General features: G+C 49.3%; 1 protein-coding gene across 1 annotated transcript in view; it reads right to left on the bottom strand.

The window, feature by feature from the left end:
• rtn4rl1b (reticulon 4 receptor-like 1b) overlaps window positions 1-23,963 on the bottom strand; it is a 107,626-nt gene that overhangs the window by 81,730 nt on the left and 1,933 nt on the right. The window lies entirely within an intron of this gene.

Here is a 23,963-nt window from a genome sequence, read left to right as displayed (position 1 = left end):
GCTGGCTTGATTAGCTACTCTGCTGTGTGTGCGTGTGAGCATGTGTGTGTGTGTGTGTGTGTGTGTGTGTGTGTGTGTGTGTGCACACTGTGCGCTCAGGTGTGTGTGAGTGGAGGTATGATGGCTGACAAGACAGCAGGGGCTTCTAAAGATGACCTTGAAATCTCTTATGACTTGCCTCAGTCGCTTTGTTGATCCAACTCTGCTGCAGCGCTCCGACACACACACACACACACACACACACACACACACACACACACACACACACACACAGCTGACAATGGCCGTAAGGTAGGGGGCCTTAAGCTTCTCACTTCCTCCCTCTATGTCTGTGTCACTATCTGCCTTTTTCTCCATGTATTCCTCTTTCTATCCTCCCTTTCTTTCATGTGCCCCCTCTCTGGGTAGCGCTCCTCTCCTTCACTTCTTTGTCTTACTTTATCTCTCATTTCACCACGCCCCTATCATCCGCCATGCCTATTTCCTCTGTCTTGGACCACCTCCCTTCCCTCCCCTGCCCTCATCCTCCTCTCTCTCTCTCTCTCTCTCTCTCTCTCTCTCTCTCTCTCTCTCTCTCTCTCTCTCTCTCTCTCTCTCTCTCTCTCTCTCTCTCTCTCTCTGTCTCTCTCTGTGTCTCTCTCTCACCATCTCTCTTTCTCCCCATGCCTCCTCTGTGTAGGTCCTCTGGAGGCTAGAGGCTCTATTAATAGCAGGCCAGTGCAGAGGGAAGGGAGGGAGGATGAGAGATGGGGTTGGGGAGAGAGGAGGAGAGAGGGAGGAGGGCAGTGGGGGGGCAGGGCAGCACCCGTCTGCTGTGAGGGTACAAGCATGGCAGCCTGTTGCAAAGCTCCGTGTCTAGAGGGCTCAACAGAGCACACACACATACATACACACACATACACATACATACACACACATACACACATACACATACATACACACACATACATACACACACATACATGCACACACATACATACACACACATACACACACATACACACTACAATACACCCAACAGACCGTACTGCTGTACTTTGGATAAAAGCATCTTCTGAATGAATAAAACACGAATGTAACCATCTCTTCTGCATTGTACCATGTGCAAAACCTGTGGGGGTTTAAATACTGCAGGTTCTAGAATCGCAATTGTGGAATGGTGGGATTCCATTGCGGGACAGTTAATTGTTTGCTTCAGAACGCTGCCGACCTTAAAATACAGGCTTCATCTTCGTTTCAGATGAATAATATCAGATGAGGAACTAGCGTGACATGAATCTCCATATGTGTCTTTCTTGGAGCATCGAAAAGACTGTATGCTATATGCTAATGAAAACATAGACGCTGTCCAGTCGAGAATGTCAGACAGTCCCGAACAGTTTGTTCGTCTATGAGGACGGGGCTTCCAAAGAACTGCTTTTATCTTCAAGAGACAGACCACCCTGAGAGACTGAAGCTCCCATTAGAAAGGAGAGAGAGTCATAGAGTTTAGGAGTCAGTGGGTGGTTAGGGGGGGTTCAGGGTGACAAATGAGAGTTACTGATGCCCCCGGGATAAACTCTCTGATTGGGGGTTGAGGTGGGAGGGGGAGGAGGGGGGGTAGAAAGCTCTGTTATTCAATAATTTGGACACAGATTAAAAAAAAATGGTGAGCGCCTATATATATTTTTCGCCTTGAAATTAATTGGTTTTCGGCTTTTTTTTCATTTTCCGAAAGATGCTCATAAGTGGCTGTTGCGAAGACGGGTGAGGGGGGAAAGAGGATTTATTTTGTTCCCACTTAGTGTCACGGAGTGAGTAAAGGGAGAGAAGGAACCATTAACAATCGGTTGTGTGGTATAGAAAAGAGGATGCCTTTTTGCCTCTACTGTAGCTTATATTGTTGAGCTTAAGGCAATTCAGACAACTACGACCCAATGATCGAACAAAACAAACTGCCCTGTGGATAGCTTCCCTGAGTGTCTGTGATTGCAAGTTTGTGTGTGTGTGTGTGTGTGTTGTGCACATGATCAGTTCATCAGGATCCAGGAGTTAATATGATCTTTAGCTTCGGGTGGGGGGGGGGGGGGGGGGGGGGGGATGGATGTGCAGCTACAAGACAGAGACTGTTCAGTCATAGATCAGGTGGGCTGGCAGATTGTAAAAAAATAAAAAAAAGCTCTCGGGTGATTAAACGGTGCCAGAGACCTCCTCTGTCCACATCTCTATCTATCTCTCCCTTTTTCATTTTCTCTACAGTACATGTGCTCTTCATGGGCTACTTCTATAACACACACACAGATGCAGAGGAACACACACACACACACACTCCATCCCTCCAACCAATCGTAAAGGATGTGTCCTGAATTTAAAATATTCATGTTCATGTTCAAGCTGTGGTTCAGTATGTGTGTGTGTGTGTGTGTAAGAGGGAGTGAGAAGAGGAAAATAAATATATATATATATATAGAGAGAGAGAGAGAGAGAGAGAGAGAGAGAGAGAGAGAAGGAGTGAGGGGGAGATAGCGAATAAGAGAGAGAGGGGGAGGTACAGAAAAAAGAAAGAGAGTTAAGAGAATTGCCATTGGTGATGCAGGAAGACCTTTCAATATTCTTCCAGTTTCCACCGAAAACCACATGAAAGAGAGCCACAAAATAACAACAAATGCCCAGGCTTGTTTGAAGTACATGCTTTGATTGCTGTGATTGTATTCTTGCATTACTTCACCCTTTGTTCCTGCATGCACTAACCCTCCAGTCCTCAGGTGTCTGTGTGTATTACGTGTGCATAACACGTGTGTGTATGTGCCTGTGTGCATGCGTGGACTTGTGTATATCACCAATTTCTCTGTTCTCTCTATGACTGTGTATACATTTCCTGCCTGTCAGTCATCCTATCCATCGTTCTTCTCCTTCGGTTATGGACTCACACCCCTCCTTCCCTCCACCTGTTCATTCCTCCATCCTTACATCCGTCGAACCAAACATTGGTGGCAGTGTTGTGGATTCCGTTGTGAGCACCTGAGAATCCATTAGCAGAGCTGGGAGACAAAAGAGAGCAGGCTAGTCCCTGCAGTAGAGCAGCCAAAAAGAATGTGCCTCATAGACACACACACACACACAAACACCCGTGATGGATAGGAATTCGATGTGGTGACTGTATTGCATCATCCCAGCTGTCTTGGCCTTTTCACTCAGGCTCTTGTGGGAGGCGTGATACGCTTTCATGTAGGCCCCATCTTACTCCAACATCCAGAATGCCGAGCTGTTTCAGCTGACGCCCTGCGGACCAGAACACTTCCTGGGACACATGCCGTGGAGTCTGGGGGGGGGGGGGGGGTGGGGGGGTTCTGCGACTAAACCTGCGCCTGTTACTGTCCTCTTCCTAACCTCTTCTATTCAAGTGGCAAAGCCAGCATGAAGTTGCTCAATGTAGGAAGTCACCTTAACCCCAGAACGACATAATCCTCAAACGACTGCTTCACGGGAGCCTACTGTGTGTCAGCAGGCTAGAGAGCCTTTCCTGTCTGTCCAGAAGAACACCCAGCCCGATGTATTCAGTCAAGGTGACGGAGATAGAGCATGTGGAGGATTATTAGCATGCTAAGACTATCGAGCTGTGTCCATTTCTCTCTCTCTCTCTCTCTCTCTCTCTCTCTCTCTCTCTCTCTCTCTCTCTCTCTCTCTCTCTCTCTCACTCCCCCTCTCTCTCTCTCTCTCTCTCTCTCTCTAACTTGTTCTCACCTCGCCTGCCCCCCTCCCTCCGCCTGTTGAGGGATGCCTGAGAATGGCCGACTTGGCGGAAACCCTTCCCTCCCTCCCTCCCTCCCTCCCTCCCTTTCTCCTTGGAGTTCAGCGGCCGCCCCACACGCCGTCTCCGTGGTGACAGGCGGACAAAGATTTGGCCGGCGCTCCCGCCATCTGCTCCCTCGCTTCCGACGGAACATCGGCCCATCAGGGTCAGCCAGGTACCGCCACGGCGCCCGCCAATGTCGGCGCCAGCGAGAGGGGCGGGGGGTACATTTTCATTGTCCTGCCTCTGTCCTGGCAGGCACCGGCGCCCTGGCGTTGAAACAATACCCCGTGACCTTGGGTCACCACTGATCCGTGAAAAAGCCCTTTCTAACATCCCGATATGACTAGTCATATTGGGATGCGAGCAGGAAATGAGCTCTCGTTTTATCGCCCATCTCGCTAGAGCGGGCATGGCTCCGAAAAGCTGATTGACCTCTGACCCACCCCCCCCGGTGAGTCATCTCCACTGGCTGCAACACATGCTGGATGCTTTTAACAGCGTCCTGACATCTCTCACGGACCCGGAAATCATGTCAATGTATCCTGCCCACGGCACTCTTGCCTGTGTGTGGCTGGATGTGTGGTTTAACGAACACACTCTGGGTCTTCTCTCCCCTCTCCAGAGGGTGCTGTTTTCTCCCTGCCTCCCTCGGCATCCCTCCTCCTCTCTCCTCTCCATGCTCCACATTTCTAAAATAGCAGCAATCGCCGGAGTAAAAATAGAGGCGTGTCACCATGTCGGATACCTCCTTCACACCCTCCCCAAACCTCCCAGGTGCAGACTGGGAAAACGGGGCGGCTTTGACTCAAGCTGAACTCAGCCAACCCAAGAGGAATTGCCCAATCACAGGTCAAACTACACCGCTGATCCAGACGAAACACCACGCTGTGTAGATGCCCGCGCTGACAAATGTAAACACAGAAAGTTCAGTACTATTACTACTGTATTGATGTAATAGCAAAACCCCGTCTCCCCTCTCTTCCCAAAGCAGACATGTGTCCTGTAGTCCTCTCATGGCCAAGCAGAGCTGTCCGCCATGACATCGCACGTTTGGAGAGCATCCATCAGACTATCGCACAGTTCATCTCCTTCCCATTAGCGTCCAGCTGGATGCCTTACTAAGGTTTCCACGACCAGCAGAAGATCGGTCTCAGTCTCAAATGGCACGGAGAACACATGTTTGTGTTTTCTGTTCCACACACAACCGGAACCGATGTATTCAACAGCCTGTCTCCCCTATTAAACTTGTCTCGCAGGAATCATCAAAGAGTATGCATTTTAAAAGGCTATTATCCTCGTATTAAGCCCCAGTTTATGATGCTCACAATGAAGTGCTTTTTGATTGTATTATTTCATTATTTTGGGAGACGACTGCATTTGCATTTGAGTGAACCGCAAAAGCTTTAAGCAGTGGGTTTAACTCTACCTGTACATCAGGGCTATATTCATCTCACTCTCTATCCCACACACACAATCTGCGGGTGAGATCAGGCTACATTTAGTCATTTAGCAGACGCTCTTATCCAGAGCGACTTACAGTAAGTACAGGGACATTCCCCCGAGGCAAGTAGGGTGAAGTGCCTTGACCAAGGACACAACGTCATGGGAATCGAAACTGGTAACCTTCAGATTACTAGCCCGACTCCCTAACCGCTCAGCCACCTGACTTCCCCACACACATCCACACACACAACCCACACATGTGCACAGACACAAATGAGCTTGTACACACACACAGGCACACGCAAACAAACACACACTCCCAGTCCTGCAAAGCTCCTTTCTACAGTACTGACGTATGACATTTAGATGGTTATCATAGCTGTTGTTGGATGTCAAAACAAGTGTGTTTTTTGCACCAGTATTTGGAGTGAAGTCTCAGAAAGGTGTGAGAGAGAGAGAGAAGGATAGAGAGAGAGAGAGAGAGAGAGAGAGAGAGAGAGAGAGAGAGAGAGAGAGAGAAGGATAGAGAGAGATAACCCGGCGGGGAAGTCTGCAGGAGGAAGAGAGGGAGGTCTTACATGATAAACAGATATACTGAGATGCTGAAAGACACCGAGAGAGGGAGTGTTAGAGAGAGGGAGAGAGAGAGAGAGAGAGAGAGAGAGAGAGAGAGAGAGAGAGAGAGAGAGAGAGAGAGAGAGAGAGAGAGGGAGAGAGATAGAGAGGGAGGGGAGAGAGGGGAGAGAGAGAGAGAGTATTAGAGATAGAGAGAGAGGGAGTGAGAGAGTATTAGAGATAGAGAGAGGGAGTGAGAGAGTATTAGAGATAGAGAGAGGGAGTGAGAGAGTATTAGAGATAGAGAGAGATACGATCTACCTGTGCCGGGTGACTCACCATGAAACCCAGCGCAGCACGCATTGCCCCGGGGTCAGAGCTTGATACGGACAGGTCTATTCCACACCACAACATCGCCCTCGGCTCAAATCACATCGACCACAGTCCCAGCACGCCCACCGAACCCCCCCCCGCCCCGCCCCACACCCCACCACCACATTTCACCAGACACACAGCAAAGCCACGTGTTAATGGGGGGGGGGGGGGGAGAATCTCTGCTGTGGGAGGCCCCGACCCCCTCCCTAGAGCCTGGGCTTCAAAAGCTTGGACATGGCTGGGAAGGTTCCCCTTCATCACATCCAGCTGCCCAGCCTCGCTCCGCTCCTCTGAATGATGTTGCCAGTGACTCCGTTTAGCTCAGCCAGGACCCGGACTGTCTTCCGGCAGATTCTCTAAGCACTGTCATCATGCTGCCGACACCCTGACTGTATCTGCCTTAACGATCTGTGTCCCTGTGCACCTGGAGAGAGCCGTCGCTCTGTCACAGCGATACATTGATCGGGGTAAAGGGATATGACTTTGTGCGTCGCTACATAAACTACCCCCCTGCCATTTTGGACTCCTAAGTACAGGCCACACGCTGTAAAGCAGACAATACCCGCCGCGCTGTGAGGGATACAGCCATGCCGTCGCGTTTCCTTTAATTAGGAAAAACAAGGTCGTGAGTGAACATGGTTTAGTTGCTATAATATTTCCAGCTCTAGTCGGAGAGGATTTTCTTCAGTAGGTAATGACCTGGTGCATCTGTACAGAGCTGTACAGAGTGCTGAGTCTACCCAGGCGACTGAAGCAGCAGGCAGCCAAGTAGGTCTGTTGGTTAACCTGCCTGCGTGTATGCCTGTTTGTTTGTTTATCTGGCTGTCTTTTTGCCTGTGTATCTGCCTGTCTGCCTGCCTGCCTGCCTGCCTGCCTGCCTGTCTGTCTGTCTGTCTGTCTGTCTGTCTGCCTGTCTGTCCATCTGTCTGTCTGTCTGTCTGTCTGTCCATCTGTCTGTCTGTCTGTCTGTCTGTCCATCTGTCTGTCTGTCTGTCTGTCTGTCTGTCCATCTGTCTGTCTGTTCATCTGTCGGCCTGCCTGTCTCACTCTCTTCTCTGGCACTCTCATGTCTCCCTCACTGGTCTATCAGAGCGAACACGCAGCCAGCCCCACATTAAAACCTCTACAACTCTGGGCTTGTGAACTCAGATAAAGATCCCTCGTTTCCCTTAGCAGCTTGATCATTCTCAGACGGTGCACACGCACGCGCACATGCCAACACACACACACAGGCACACACGCACGCACAGCATTAATATTCTGTCACAGATCAGAGACAAAAGAGCCCCGGACCCAAGCGCTGTGCTGACAGCTAGTGAAGCAGCATGGGCGTCTCAGACAGAGACAGACACGCCGAGGTGAGTTACTCAAATACATCGTAGAACACCATGAATTTTTCATCTGCCGGCAGCTGTTTCCCTAACCTTTCCTGAGGGCAGGCACTGCGGCTCTGGCAGTGCCAGGGAACCGTGGCCATGTAAAGCTTGACTTCCACGAGAACAGTGGGAAGTGCATGTGTGGAGGTTTGTATGTATTTGCAAGGGATCTTGTACAGAGAGACGGTCAATGTTGCAAAATAAACCCTGACAGACCCCTCTTATTACATGTGGGTATTACATGCACAAGATATTGATAAAACAAAAAGTAAGTAACCCCAAAAGTATCTTATTGATAATTTAAAAAAAATGTACGTTATCGTCGGTTATTCGGAGACAACAGACCATAGAATGCCTTACTTGACCAATCAGAAACGAGATTCAACAAAGCCATGCAACAATGTGTATAACCGTGTGTTGTTGTGTGTGTGTTTGCACAGCAGAGGCAGGGCCTCGTGGTTGCCGGGAAGCAGGGTGGATAGGACAGAAGCATGGGCTTCAGAGTCCGGGGATGGCAGGACGTGACTGTGAGTGCGCTGGTGTAGGGCTCTCCTTGGCAGGTTCACTTGGGAAGGAGTCAAGCGAGAGACAGGATCTTTACCCCAGGAGAGACAGACCATCCCCCTGTGCCAATTTGGGCCCTGCTGCTGGTGCATGATGGGAAGAAAAACATCCCTTTCTTTTCTCCCCTCCTGTGAAAGAAAAGAAACCCTGACCTGAATATAGATCGGAGGAATAACACACTGGAAAGCAGGGCGGCCAGAACTTTTTAAGTATTCATCCTTACCCACCCACCCCCCACCCACCCCACCCCCACCCCCCCCATATTCACCCCCATATTCAGGTGAGAATTGCAAGGATGCAAGGATTGCAGAATCATGCAGGTTCGGCATGATACAGCAGGAGAGAACACGTATGGGGAGAGAGAAAAACAAGCAAATGTGACTGAACAGAGCTGCTGCAGCCCCCGATTCACAATCATACTGGGAATCAAAACACTTTTTAATAATTCAGTGTGAATCGAGGAGAGAACACTCGGCGGTGAGAGAGGAGAGCAGAAATGACAGGGAAGAAAAGAATCCTACAGCTCTCTTTTCCCCGAATCATTTCTCTGTCGATGGAAATAGCTGAACAACTGTTCAAGCTTGTCATGGTCGTGCTCAGTGGTGTGCAGTAGGGAGATGGACAACGTCAGTCATTATGGGGGATATGCATATACAAACCTGGCAACCGCTGCTGTTAGTATTTGGTTCATGTACTTAATTTCAATTTGAAGGAAAGCACTTGTTTATATTGACTGACTAACTTAAAAATGTACAGCCAATTTTACGGTGAACTAATCCCATCAGACTAGCCACTGTGGACTACGACCCCATCTCTCCCAAGCACAATTAAAAGCAAGGGAACAAACAAGAGCTGGTACAATTATCTGACTTCGATTTTCAATTTCTAAAGGCGGCCGTTGTCTCTCTGACAATACTTTTACTTTGGAGCCGAGGTAAATTATAATTGAATTTTGTTGCAGACAGCTAAACCCTTCAAGTCTCCCTCCCTCCAACCAACCAACCCCCCTCACCCTCACACCACCACCCTCCACCTCCACCACGTCTGGCCCACAGCAGTGTCTCTGAGTCCTGTGCTCTTCCCCTCACCTCACGGTGACAAGGTAGGGAGTGGAAAACACTTGCCAATTAGTCAGTCCCTGTGATTATTCCGCTCTTGCTAACAATTCTCATTTGCATGAATTATTTATCGGACGTCCACGCACAACGCCGTCCCAGCCAGCGGGCCTGAAGACTGAGGGAGGCGCTGCTGGGATCCCGACGTCTGTGTTCATGCTGCTCTGGCGGCAAACTCTTTGTTTGTGTGCGGATGTTTTCACACAGTATATGTTTTGTTCTGTTCTGTCTCCAGTCTGTATATTTCCGTGTGTCTGTGTTCTGTCAGCTGCGTGTGACGGTCTCTCTGTACTGGTGTGTCTCTCTCAGATGTTAAGATTGACCACGTGTGGTGGGGTATCCCTACTGCCTACTTTGGTTTACAGGCTGTTCACAGGCTATTTACAGGCTGTTCACAGGCTATTTACAGGCTGTTTACAGGCTGTTCACAGGATACCTATTTGTGCCCCCCTGTCCTGCCTGATGTGTTTAAGGACGTTCTGGTGGCTAGAGTGGCCCTCCTCTTGGGGAATGAGCAGCTCTCAGTGTCCATCTCCACACCAGCATCTGAATAGAGCTCACTGTGGTGCAGTGAGCACCCGTGGAGGCTCTGAGGAGAAAACCCTTTAGCTGGCTGTTCAGCGTGTCCTCTCCCCTGGACTGTCCCTTGTTTGTTGTTGTGGTTGGAGATGTGGCGGGCCTCAGTGTCTTTGCTGCTCTGCAGGGGCTAATCACGCTGGGCCACCGGGTCAGAGCCACGTCGAGGGGTCACGACCTGCATGTCCAGACACGCGCTCCAGGGAGGCCCTTTCCTTTCCTAAACTAGTAGTTTGAACAGAAGCACATACACGTGTAGACTACACACACAGACACTTTACACACACAGAGACACTACACCCCCCCCCCACACACACACACACAGACACACACACACACAGACACTTTACACACACAGAGACACTACACACCCCCCCCCACACACACACACACACACAGACACACACACTAACAGAGACACTACACACAGAGACACTACACACAGATACACTACACCCCCCCCCCACACACACACACACAGACACACACACACAGACACTTTACACACACAGAGACACTACACCCCCCCCCCCCCCCCACACACACACACACACACACACAGACACACACACACAGAGACACTACACACAGAGACACTACACACAGATACACTACACCCCCCCCTACACACACACACACACACAGACACTTTACACACACACACCAAGGTGGTAGTTAGAGACAGCTGGAGTGTGACAGTACACCATAAAAGGCTGGATTTGGACACAAAGCAGGAGAGAGCACCCTGATGAGAACATTTTACAATGCTTGTCTAAATGTGAGCCTAATTCGTGCACTGAAGCATAGCAAAACACTCTGATTATCCTTACATAGGTATGCAAAAATATGCAGACGCTCTTTGGAAATTTGTCTAAATTTATAATTAGTGAGAATTTGTTGAATGTAATTTCAGCAAAATACAAAGGAGTGCTGTTTTGTCTTTAGCATAGAACAGAGATGTTTCGTCATATTTTCTAAAAAATATAGATTTGTTTTTAATAGATTAAAGCCTTTTAATGTTAGTTTTTTCGACTACAAGCGCCGAAGACTGGCAGGATTGTAACACTTGAAAGCTTTAGTTTGAGAGTCCTCATTCCAATCTCTCTCTTTCTCTCTCTCTCTCTCTGATTGTTTTGATTTACAGCAAGTCTTGTTTACCTCCAGTTAACCTGAGTCAGTCAGAAATGGTTAGGAGTTACTCAAGACACAAAGAGTTCTCTGCCACCGTAGCCTACATAATCCCACCAGTAGACCCGTGTGTAAGACACAGCCGTGCATCCTCTCCAGTGTCATCACAGTGTTCCATGCTTCTGCTCCAACACCTGACACATGGAACATCTCAACTAGGTCAACATGAGTGCCTCCAATGCTGTGTTTTTCCACCACACGACTCCTAATAACAACGAGGGCTCTCCTTGGAGGGTGGCAATCATCGAATAATTAACGATCCACCCTGACAGATGTTTTCTGCAAACATGCACTTTCGTCCTCTGTGACGAGACCTTTAGTGACATTATGGCATGCTCAAAAGGAACACTCTCTCTAACCCCCCCCCCCCCCCCCCCCTATGCCTCACCTCAGTCAGCACATGCTTTCACCGCGAGGTTAAGACGACCTTTCAAAGGCGTGTCAGAGATGTGTGAGCATCACTGTAACTCAGACCAGAGCCCAGCTTTAAACGCAGCTGTACGGAGCTCACAGACGGCCACATGACAAAGAACAGAAGGACACGTAAGATCGCTACAAGTTTGCTGCAACTCCTGTTTGCTGGACTAATGTCTGTCAAGCTGTTAACTGGCAATCCTTTGGAGTGTTTTGAAACCGTCAGTTCAATTCGGCACCAGAAACCCACCCTGAACTCTCAAAGAAGCGTTTGTTCCTAACTCTCCACTCTTGTGGTCTCTGCCTGTTTATTTCTAATGGTTGGAAAGGCCTTGGAGAGACAACGGGAAGCAAACAACATTGTGAAGAGTGGAGAAACAACTCACACACACACACACATACACACACACATACACAAACACATACATACATACACACACACACACACGCCCCACCTGCAGCAGCCGCATAGTTCCCAGCTGCTCCACCACAACGCCAAGAGCTTTTGTGATCAGCGGGATAATTGTGCCATCCTCGCCCAGACTTCTACTCTGCCCAGCCCAGCACAGAGTGGGCTGGCTAACCACGGGCTCTCCGCAGTCGCAAATCAAGCCTGTGTTTGTGCTCTGCCCCTGCCAGCTTATAGGAGGGAGAAAGAGGTGCTTTCTACTCATCCCTTCATGATGCCTGCCTGGTGGAGGGTTGGGGACAACGACAATGTTTACGCTGCAAACTGAGTGTGAAATCTAGACAAAAACACTGCGTGCTCTAAAGTCTTACTGTAGGTAACACAGGGGGACATTCATGTTCAGTTTCAATGGAAACATATCCATACATACAACACAGCCACACACACACAAACAGCCACACACACATACATATCATACTTACTGCACACACGCACACACAGTATCGATAATGTACACACAGGCATATTTCAGACTGCGGTATATGTCTTATCCACTGAAGTATGGCACACAACGCTCACCAAGAATTCATGGCATTGATCCCTCCAGGAAGTGATGGACTAGAATGTCAATGCTGCAAGATGGCCGGCTGTTAGTCTGCATTGATCGACTTACTGGATTGGCAAAATGAGAGATCATGCTAAGCATGTTAGGAGTTGATGCATTGGGTTACAGTTTGCTACCGCTATTTTCATTCAAGAAAGGGCTCCCTGTGCCTATACGTTTACTAATACTGTATGTCAATCCAAGCAGGCCTACGTATACTGTATTAGAATCTCTGACTGTATTTGTATGAATCATTTTGAAAGAATGTGACATGTTATTTCTGCTCAACTGAATCTTTATTATCTCTTCACTGACAAAACTACAAAATACATTTCAGCCGGATGCCTTCAGCAAAGGCGCACAAAGAAAAACTGGAATAATATAGTCATTTCAGATAGGACCTTGGCCTGGAAAGTGAAGCATGAGACAGACAAAAACAAGAATAACACTTTCCTGGAGCAAATGTTGTTTAATAATGAAATATTCATCTCAGTCTGACTGTCACCTCAATGTCTCTTAGAGTTGACGTCTCCCCTTTACCACAAAGGGTAAGGGGGCTCTACATCTGTTTAATCAGTGTGTGAGCATACATGTAAATGTGTGTGAGTGTGCTTTAGTGTGCTTTAGTGTGCTTTAGTGTGCGTGTGAGATGACCGCACGTGTGAGTAGGTACATGTGTATCTAAAGGGGGGAGCTATCTTCTGAAGGGAGGCCGGTTTAATTCAGCAGATGCCATCCTGAGCACACTACCAATCTCAGGGGTCAGTGAGCTTCCTGTGTCTCCTATCACAACACCACCTCCAGCTCGCGCTGCAACTAATCATCCAGTCAGCCTCCCTCTCCTCTTTACTCCCCCTCTTAATCATCTCTTCTCACTTCCCTTTACTTATTTCTCCTGTCTCTCTTGACTTGCCGCGTTGTACCTGCATTGTACCTAATTTTTCAACTTTGACGCAGTCAGCAAAACCATTAAGGTTCCCTTCAACTAGCAGCTAGTTTACATGGAGCTACACTGCGACAAATGTTTGAAATAGATGGAGGCTTCAAGTCAGAAACTGGTATTTTGACAGCCATCAGAAATACACACATGAATATCTGCTGTTTCTGTAGTAGATGAACACAGGACTGCAGAGGGCTAGGTAGACTGTGATGAGGAAAGAGTTCTGTCGGTCTATTCACTAACGGCCGGATTAAGTTCAGATGAGTTTTATAAGTATTAGCAATATGCAGATTGGAGAGAGAGAGTTTGACAAAAACCTCAACATAAAATGATACTAGCAAAGTCTCTCTGAGGCATGAAGGTCAGAGGACGGTGTTTATAGAGAATTGAGAAAAACTAAATATAGCCAATAGGTGTTTGTTATTTTAGGCTGGCTGTTAGGCAGATTCTACATCATAGAACTGTCATTAGACATAGGAACACATATAGACAAATGGATATTAAGACAGAATATAGGAACAGATGATAAGGTAATAGCTGATGGTGATTACCATAAGCACATATGAAATCCAATTTCTTCCACAACTGCTGCTAAGTATGCAGAGCTGACTACATCTAACACCTCCTTGAAGTCAGTTCCCACGGTGACCGGTAGCTGGGTTACATATAGTTACATATAGTCAGACCCTGGGAATAGGGAGCAGGGGGAGGTCCTCTGGAGCCCTGTGGTTTCTGTGATTGGTTGTCAGGGCCGCAGGGAAAGAAAAGGTGCTGCTCTGGGCTGGCTAACTCACAGTGACTGTGAACCTCTCCATCTATCTGTAGAGAGAGCAGGACTGACACTGAAAACATGCTTTTTCCATTAGGGCTTGATGCCTGTCCTTGCAGTCTCTCTCACTCCAGGTGTCTCCATCTCTATCTCTCTGTCTCTGCCTAGATGGGGTTTTTATCCCCTATCTTCCTCAAGCATCCCACATGTTCCTCTCTTCCACCACACCCTTCTTCTATCTGTTCTTTCTATTGTTCTCCACTCTCTCTGTCTCACTCCCCCTCTCTCACACACACACACACACGCACGCACGCAGCTCCTAGCATGGCCTAAACACATCCCTCTGGGATCGTACAGTAAATGTGTAAATGAGACACTCCACACCAAGTGCTGTGTTTTTCCGGCCTGTTGTTTTGCTCTTCTAAATAATTGACAAGGCTGCGCTGGTGTAGACAGGGACAAATCTGCCAAACTAATATGGCAGCCAGAAGTGCTCTAGAACCGAGCAATATCAATCCCCCAGCAATATAGAATCGTTACCACACTGACAGATCATAAATCTTACGTAACCCCGGCTCAGCAATATAACAAGTATACTCTGCCAGCTTGTTCTTCTTATTGTTTACTCACTACAGCAAGTAGAGGATGACATCTGTTCTGTAGTGTTTAACCTTTCCATTCACTTCCATTTACCAGCATCGCGATGCTGTCAGCCAGGGTTTAGGGAGCAGGATCCGTGGCCATCCGTGGTGGGACGGGACGTTGTTTCAGTGAGAGTCGGAGCTGTCAGGGCAGACGTTCCTCAGTCTGCGTCGGGCTGGAGGCGCAGCAGTGTTCCCTGTCAGACCGAGGCGTCTTGGTGTTTTCCTGGGCTCCCTCGGGAGCGGAGCGGTGCATGATTGAGGCCTTGACTGGGAGCAGCAGCTCAGACACACAGTCTGCATGGCACTGACTAGCTATTAGCCTGACAGGGGCTTTTTTTCCCCGTTCTTCCTCGCTTCTCCGTTCTCTTTTTTGATTGGAAGCAAGTCCCAATGCAGGCCCCTCTTTGAGGTCCCCTGCCAGCCAGTCAGTCAGTCAACCAGCCAGCCAGCTGTAGTTGAAGGGAGAAAGCCATCAACAGAAGTAAAAACAGTACACCGTCTCTCTGCCAAACCACACTGCCTGTTGTGTTGCATGCCCATGCATCACACACGGTTCCCTGTGACACCTTTGTGCAGCCCCGAAAACAAACCTCCAGGTGGATGGAGGAGAGAGAGGGAAGCAGTTATCTTATCTCTCCTCCACCGGTATTATCTTGAAGGGACTGTAGTGCTGTCTTAACACCGGTGCAGGGCAGCGAGAAGTGCTTTGTTGGGATGCACGGCTCTGAGCTCAACAAGGCAGATTTGTCTGGAATTTTAACCCGTTAAGGAGTAGCGTCACACATATGTGATCGTTCGAAAGCGGGCCCCACACAGTACCGTCACACATGTGTGATTCGGAACATTCCAACCGACTATTTTCCGATAGACAAAAACTATATGAAAAACGCTATAGTATGGCTTCAAAATTTACAATTAGGAGGCTAACAAGTAACACTAGCAGGTAGTAGCATTGCTACGAGTATTATGCTAGGTTGCTAGGTAACGGAAGCTAACTAAAACTAGCTAGTTTCCGTTTTGGAAAAATAACTCACTCTGGTGGAAGCGTCGGTAATATTTAGAACTCACTCCTTGTTTCCGGCTCTCTACTCCACGCTCCTCTGACCTCCAGCCTCACCTCTGACCCGAGGGAAGCCCAAGAACCACAGCTCCTGCACAGAGGTCAAGGTGCTGCTGTAGTCTGTAGTCTGTAGTCTTCATCACCGAATCGACCCCCTCGCACACACACACACACATACCCGCACAGACGCACACACACACGCACAGACGCACACACCATATGCAGCAAACAGCATCTTTGTCAAAGTCCCACATAGAGCCCCTAATCCTAACCCAAACTTTCTAGATCACATTGTATAGCATAGCTCTGCCCAGTCTTCCTATTGTAGATTTTGTATCCCAATCTAACCAAGCCATTGTAGCACAGCATAGCCATGCCAAAACCTTCCTATCCACTCTACCTAACCCAGCCCAGGCCAGCTACATCTCTGTGCTTTTAAACAATTACTAAACTAATTAACACCCTTATCTTTAGCTCACAAAACAGCACCTGGCACCTTTGTTGTTGTTGTTGTGTGTGTGTGTGTGTGTGTGTGTGAGTGTGTGTAACTGAATGTTCGTGATGCCAAGGTCTTAATCAGCTGCTCCCAAACAGTGGCCCGGGAGAAAGTGAGTTAACACCACCCTGAGCTGGAGTCACACAGCTTGTTAGGAGGAAAAAATATTTTATATGGACAAAATGTCAAGCATTTTCTTTTGTAGCAGCATGAGCAAGAGATCCTGGACCAGGACTGGATCTAGACTAATCAGACAGTGATGTCATTTATTAAAGCATGCTGGTAAACCAGCAGGACAGTCACACACAGGTGGGTAACCAAGCAGAAGTTAATTGAAAAGCATAAAACCGCAATCTTTGTGGCCCTTTTGTCTGATCCCTAATAAGGTCAAGACATAATTCTACATCTAAGACTGCCTTCAAACAACTGGTCGGGATTTAAGTAAAGCATAAAAAGATTTGGGAGTGTGGAACCGAGTTTGGCCCATATTCTATAATTACTATGGCTCCATCTGTCTTGGTGCCCTTTCCATTGTCCTTATCTCCCTCTCTTCAGCATTCCATCTGTATGGGCAAAACATGGACATCTCTGGACTCCATATTTCATCATCCATACTAAAATATTTATAAGACTTTCTCAAGGAATAATGTTCTATCTAGTGTATTCAAATAACCTACATTCTATAAAAAATACTGCTAAAATAAAACTAACTCAACTGAAATAAAAACTTAGATTGTTTGGAAGCTGGATCACAGCCCACCAAGATTAAAACCTCTATCCTGCAATAAATCACCTGTGTGCGGTGTTGGGCTCGTCCCCTAGGTGGCGATGTGAGAGGAGGTGTGGAGAGAGTGCAGTACCAGCAGTCTCACCGCCTCCACGGTGCATACATTAGTGAGCAGCATTAATCTTCACAAGCTGTGTCTCAGCTTTGGGCTGGACCCCCATGGACCCTCCTCACATCCCAGACCTGGGCCCCTGCAGAGCCTCCAGCACAGATTACACCCCCTGAACACAGCCATGTGCCAAGTATTACAGCCACTCTTCGTTGTGGCTGTTACAACATCCGGCTTTAATACGGACAGTGTGGGGGGGGCTGAAATAGAGGAGGGGAGGAGGAGCTCAGGGCTGGAGGCTGGAGAGGAGCAGGGGGCTGGAGGCTGGAGAGGAGCAGGGGGTTGGAGGCTGGAGAGGAGCAGGGGGCTGGAGGGAGAGGAGCAGGGGGCTGGAGGCTGGAGAGGAGCAGGGGGCTGGAGGCTGGAGAGGAGCAGGGGGCTGGAGGGAGAGGAGCATGGGGCTGGAGGCTGGAGAGGAGCAGGGGGCTGGAGGCTGGAGAGGAGCATGGGGCTGGAGGCTGGAGAGGAGCATGGGGCTGGAGGCTGGAGAGGAGCAGGGGGCTGGAGGCTGGAGAGGAGCATGGGGCTGGAGGCTGGAGAGGAGCAGGGGGCTGGAGGCTGGAGAGGAGCAGGGGGCTGGAGGCTGGAGAGGAGCAGGGGGCTGGAGGCTGGAGAGGAGCATGGGGCTGGAGGCTGGAGAGGAGCAGGGGGCTGGAGGCTGGAGAGGAGCATGGGGCTGGAGGCTGGAGAGGAGCAGGGGGCTGGAGGCTGGAGAGGAGCATGGGGCTGGAGGCTGGAGAGGAGCAGGGGGCTGGAGGAAGGAGGATCCTGAGAGACCTGCTTGCAGCTACGACACGAAAAAGACAAAGACTTTCTTTCTCTAATTCCCTAAAGCCTGTTTTTAATTTCACACCACTGCCAGCAAAGACACATTTATTTGAAGCCATCTTAAAACTGCAATGCACTGGAGAATGAATCATCCATTGTTTTCATGTCAGACATCTCATAATAAATGAGTTCTGAGTGTGAAATAGATGAGAGTGGGAGATTAATCTGAGGCATAACAAACACACTGGATCAATGCTCGGAGTGACAGTCAGTAAAGAAAGACAGCAATTGGCCCACTGTAAAACAGAACAGCGGTGTGGGTTTGTGTGTGCACAACAGATCCAAACAACACGTAACATGTAAACCTCCGATCCACCTCCTCCTCTTTGAGCCCAGCGAAACCCTTTCCTGCCCCTGATGGGCCACCCCATCTTGTGGAAGTGCTAACTCTCAATGCCAAAAGGGCATAGCTCGTCCCAGTGGTGGGGAAGCTGGGATGGCTGTCGTCAGCACACACTCAGGGTGCCTGGGGAACGGGGCCTGGGATAGGTAGAGCTGTCAGAGGAGCAGGAGAACACCTGGGATTACTGTCAGCCTGCCTGCTGGACCCTCCCCCCCCCCCCTCCTCCTCCTTTCATCCCTCTCTCCTCCCTCACGCCTGTCACGTCCTGAACTGTAAGATCAATGGCACCTCCATTGACATTGACCTTTAAACTCCAATTAGCCACTTAATCAGAAATTAATTATTAATATTAGGAAAACCAACAGGGCTCAAGTTGTTTGTCTCTCGCACCTCATTATCATCCGTTAACGACCAGCCCTGCATCTCATTTCCACAACAAAAGGGAAGGGAATGGTGTTTGCTGAGGAATCAGGTGCTTTTTAAAGGTCAAAAACGAGCTGGGAGATTGCTGTGTCCCCCCCCCCCCGCCCCCCCCCCCCGCCCCCCGGCTCACTTTTTCGAATGTCCTCTGGATTGAATCATTCCTCAGCCTCTCAAGGCTGCATTAGTACAAGACTCCTCAGCAGGGGAGACACTCGCCACACACACACACACACACACACACACACACACACACACACACACGCACCCCTGGACCCAGGGCCCTACAGTCCTCAGCCTCTAATTTGGTGTGAAATGGATGACAGGTAAGTATGAAAGAGGCTAACGGACACAGCAGTCCATGGAATCAAAAGTGGCATGCACACGAGAGAAAGTGGCTGTGCCCCTCCTGTCTGCACACACACTAATTATTTGTCATTCTCTGCTGAGAGTCATGGTGTTGAATACTGCCTTGGGGCCACCATGGTAACGCCTTCCTACTGAAGAAATGTCCCTCTGATTTGAAGAATCTCCTTTTGCTCCTGTAGATGAGCTGTTTTTCACTGCCAAAAAACAAGGTGTGTTGCATAGCACTCTAATAACGTGACTCAGAGAGAATCCATGTAAGTGGCTATACCTCGTCAATTATCTCCGATGCCTGGTGTTCTGAGCTGGGTCTACACACTACAAATAACCATATCTGGCCATTTGGAAATCTCACCCTAAAACCCTGATTGGCGATAGGCTACAATTACCTACGGGACAGGACTTAAATGTGTGTACCTACGTATGTGCAGGTTTAATGTGTGTTTGTGTGTGTGTGTGTATTACCGTGATATATTTTGATGTTGCCTCTCCAATAAGAGTGCGGAATGTTTAAATATACATTTTAAAACAAGTGTCAGACTGATGCCTCTCTCTCCTCAGACGCCTCCTATTTTTCTGGGAGCTTAGTAAGATTTAAAGGATCAGTGGGAGCTTTATGTTTCTTCTTTACTCTCCTCTTCCTGGCCTCCTGCTGGGCCCCCTGCCCGCATCTACCCTCACAGACTGGCACCTGCCCGCGCCAACGCCAGAGAAGTCAAACTGGTAATTACATCAACACAGGAACACAACCACATAGAGTGATGACATTATGCTGGGGATTAGAGAGGACGAGAGAGAGAGAGAGAGAGAGAGAGAGAGAGAGAGAGAGAGAGAGAGAGAGAGAGAGAGAGAGAGAGAGAGAGAGAGAGAGAGAGAGAGAGAGAGAGAGAGAGAGAGAGAGAGAGAGAGAGAGAGAGAGAGAGAGACCATGGTCCCCACATGAATGGAGAATGACAGATATGAGGGCTTGGTGTCACTGTTGTGCAACTTCATGATGATATCAAATGATATCTCTGCCTCGGGTGCTGTCTGGTCTATAGGACTGCAGCTCCGCCTGGTACATCTGTCTTTCAGTGACACTGACATATGCAAATATCACTGACACACTCCCTTGACTAAAGTCCTTGGTTAGAGTTATCTTAACTAGTGTCTGCCTGTGAAGCACTGGCTCTGGAGCAGAATCCTTTTTTTGTGGGAGAACAATGAAAGAGGAGGAGGGGGAAGGAGGAAGAGGGGGAAGGAAGAGGAGGAGGAAGAGGAGGACGGGGAAGGAGGAAGAGGAGGAAGGAAGAGGAGGAGGAAGAGGAGGAGGGGGAAGGAGGAAGAGGGGGAAGGAAGAGGAGGAGGAAGAGGAGGAGGGGGAAGGAGGAAGAGGAGGAAGAGGAGGAGGGGGAAGGAGGAAGAGGGGGAAGGAAGAGGAGGAGGAAGAGGAGGAAGAGGAGGAGGGGGAAGGAGGAAGAGGAGGAAGAGGAGGAGGAGGGGGAAGGAGGAAGAGGGGGAAGAGGAGGAGGGGGAAGGAGGAAGAGGGGGAAGGAAGAGGAGGAGGAAGAGGAGGAGGAAGAGGAGGAGGGGGAAGGAGGAAGAGGAGGAAGAGGAGGAGGAGGGGGAAGGAGGAAGAGGGGGAAGGAAGAGGAGGAGGAAGAGGAGGAGGGGGAAGGAGGAAGAGGAGGAAGAGGAGGAAGAGGAGGAGGGGGAAGGAGGAAGAGGAGGAAGAGGAGGAAGAGGAGGAGGGGGAAGGAGGAAGAGGAGGAAGAGGAGGGGGAAGGAGGAAGAGGGGGAAGGAGGAAGAGGAGGAAGGAAGAGGAGGAGGAAGAGGAGGACGGGGAAGGAGGAAGAGGAGGAAGGAAGAGGAGGAGGAAGAGGAGGAGGGGGAAGGAGGAAGAGGGGGAAGGAAGAGGAGGAGGAAGAGGAGGAGGGGGAAGGAGGAAGAGGAGGAAGAGGAGGAGGGGGAAGGAGGAAGAGGGGGAAGGAAGAGGAGGAGGAAGAGGAGGAAGAGGAGGAGGGGGAAGGAGGAAGAGGAGGAAGAGGAGGAGGAGGGGGAAGGAGGAAGAGGGGGAAGAGGAGGAGGGGGAAGGAGGAAGAGGGGGAAGGAAGAGGAGGAGGAAGAGGAGGAGGAAGAGGAGGAGGGGGAAGGAGGAAGAGGAGGAAGAGGAGGAGGAGGGGGAAGGAGGAAGAGGGGGAAGGAAGAGGAGGAGGAAGAGGAGGAGGGGGAAGGAGGAAGAGGAGGAAGAGGAGGAAGAGGAGGAGGGGGAAGGAGGAAGAGGAGGAAGAGGAGGAAGAGGAGGAGGGGGAAGGAGGAAGAGGAGGAAGAGGAGGGGGAAGGAGGAAGAGGGGGAAGGAGGAAGAGGAGGAAGAGGAGGAGGGGGAAGGAGGAGGAGGGGGAAGGAGGAAGAGGGGAAAGGGTTTTTATCTCTCACAAGGAGAACTTCAGGCTTATTTGATCAGCTCTCCCTTCAAAGTGAGTGGGAGCTTATAATAGGCCAGGATGGGTCCACAGGATCCCCAAGACACAGGGCCCTGAACGTGGGCCCTGGCAGGTATGTTGGGCATGGGAGCAGGGGCCTCCGGTCCCTTCTCCTGTACTGCTGTCCTCCTGTCACTCTGAGCCCACGTTCGGAAAATCTTCCGTCCTCGGTCCCCACACACGACTGCAACGTACGGGAAAACAGCAAGTCATGAGCTTCACGTGCTGGCACTCTTTCACATAATTAGAGCTGATTTATCGAATGCGATTACTCTCTGCAACAGAATGTGATTGCTCAAACAATTATCCGTTGTATTTCAATTCGACGTAGATGAATACAGAAACGGCCTTTGGTTCATCTCATGTTGTATCACTGAGAGTATGAGTGATCATTACAATATTACAGAATGTAATTAGCATTCACTTAGTCATGTCTTTCTGTCAGTCTATGCAATTGTGAAACCAGGCAGATCTACACTGTTACACCAATACCTTTCTGTACTCTCAGAGACATGACAAAACCATATATAATACACTGGTGATTGTTTACAATATTCCCAGTAATTGAGCTAAAATACTTAGTGGGATTCAAAAGGAGTTTTCCCTTTGATTGAACAACAATAGTCTATATGTGACATTGTGTGTGTTTGTGTGTGTGTGTTTGCATGGATGCGTGTGCATGCGTGTGTGTCTTTTGTGTTGATGAATGGATGTGAATGTGTGTGTGTGTGTGTGGGTGGATATGTCATGCGCGAGTACGGTTGCGTAGACTGGAAGAAAGCATGAACTGAGCCCCGCTGTAAGCCTGAGTGACATGCACCAGCAATTACAGCACGTCACAGCATGGCAAGTGCAGCAGACACATCGCATGCCTCTGCTCCACCAGAGAGCCGCTCTGACACGTCCCCCCCAGTGCCCGCTCTATGGCTCGCTGGCCAGGACAGAAACACTACACACGTAAGAGAGAGAGAGAGAGACAGAGGTAAAGAGAGGGGAGGTGGAACGCGAGAGAGGGAGGGAGGGGAGGGGGGGAGTGTGTGTGTAAGGGGGGGGGGAACCACCAGCTGAGATTCTGCTGCTCAAACAGGGTAGGGTTGCAGACCGCTAACTAACACATACGCATGCTCATACACACGTTTTCTGCACACACACACACGCACACACACAGAAACACAACCATACGCATATTGACGCAGCAGCTTTGGTGCCCGGGACAGGGACCAGAAACAGGGCCTACCAGCTCAGCCACAACATGCTGTTCACACAAAGATAGTGTCTGACGCTACACCTGCATCACCATGTGAACACGTCGCAGGCACACGCCGAACGTCTAGACAGATTCTCTTTCGCAAACTGTTCCAGATTATGCAATGGCTTCCCTGAATACAAACACATGATCTGTTCAGATTGGCCCTGCATACATGGATACGTGATGTACTATACGATAGGGGGAGTCAGATGGCTGAGCGGTTAGGGAATCAGGCTATTAATCAGAAGGTTGCCGGTTCAATTCCCGTCTGTGAAAATTTACGCTGTGTCCTTGGGCAAGGCACTTCACCCTACTTGCCTCGGGGGGAATGTCCCTGTACTTACTGTAAGTCGCTCTGGATAAGATTGTCTGCTAAATGTAAATGTAATGTACTGAGTCTGACTGTGATGAAAGCGTCCAAATCATCTCCACCTCTTCACAGTATGGTGGTAATTTAATCTCACAGTCACAATGTGATGTGAGGAGCAGTGCTTGTCTGACTGTCAGGGTGGACTTTTAGTACTCTGACTGAATGGTACATGTGACACACACCAAATGTCAGTCCGGATGCCTCAGCCAGCCTCCAGAATGTGTTGTTTCAGGCGCTAAAATCAAAACACCACGGGAACTTTCAAACTTTTCCTGCCAAATCTGACACATCATCGTCTGCCTGTTCTGTGGGCTAAAAATGCTAACGAGGTCTTTCACCACAAACCATTTGACGTGAGAAGAGTGTGCGACAAGGCACCGTCCATTAAACCAGTCAAATCTGTGACCATAGACAGTCTAAATTCTAAATATATTGAAACATTTTCATGTCTAACCTGCAGACGGTTCCACCCCTGAAAGAGTGCGCTGCAATTTCCAGAACCAACAGTGAGCTCCAGGTCCGGTTCTGATAGCCTGTTTTTTGGTGCTAATGTTCAGAGCACAGTGGCTAGCATGGGGAGCTCATAGTGCAGGTGTCATCTCCCCTGCTGAGTCACATATAACCCATCTGATGATGGTCTCAGAACAGCTGAGGGCCCACATTAGGTGGATTCTGAAGTGAAAGAAGCCATTAACAGAATGAATAGATAAAAGGATGACACTGA

The sequence above is a fragment of the Osmerus eperlanus genome, chromosome 11, assembly GCF_963692335.1.
Source record: "Osmerus eperlanus chromosome 11, fOsmEpe2.1, whole genome shotgun sequence".
NCBI lineage: Eukaryota > Metazoa > Chordata > Actinopteri > Osmeriformes > Osmeridae > Osmerus > Osmerus eperlanus.
The sequence above is the reverse complement of the archived record's forward strand: the minus strand, read 5'-3'. Positions and strand labels throughout refer to the sequence as shown.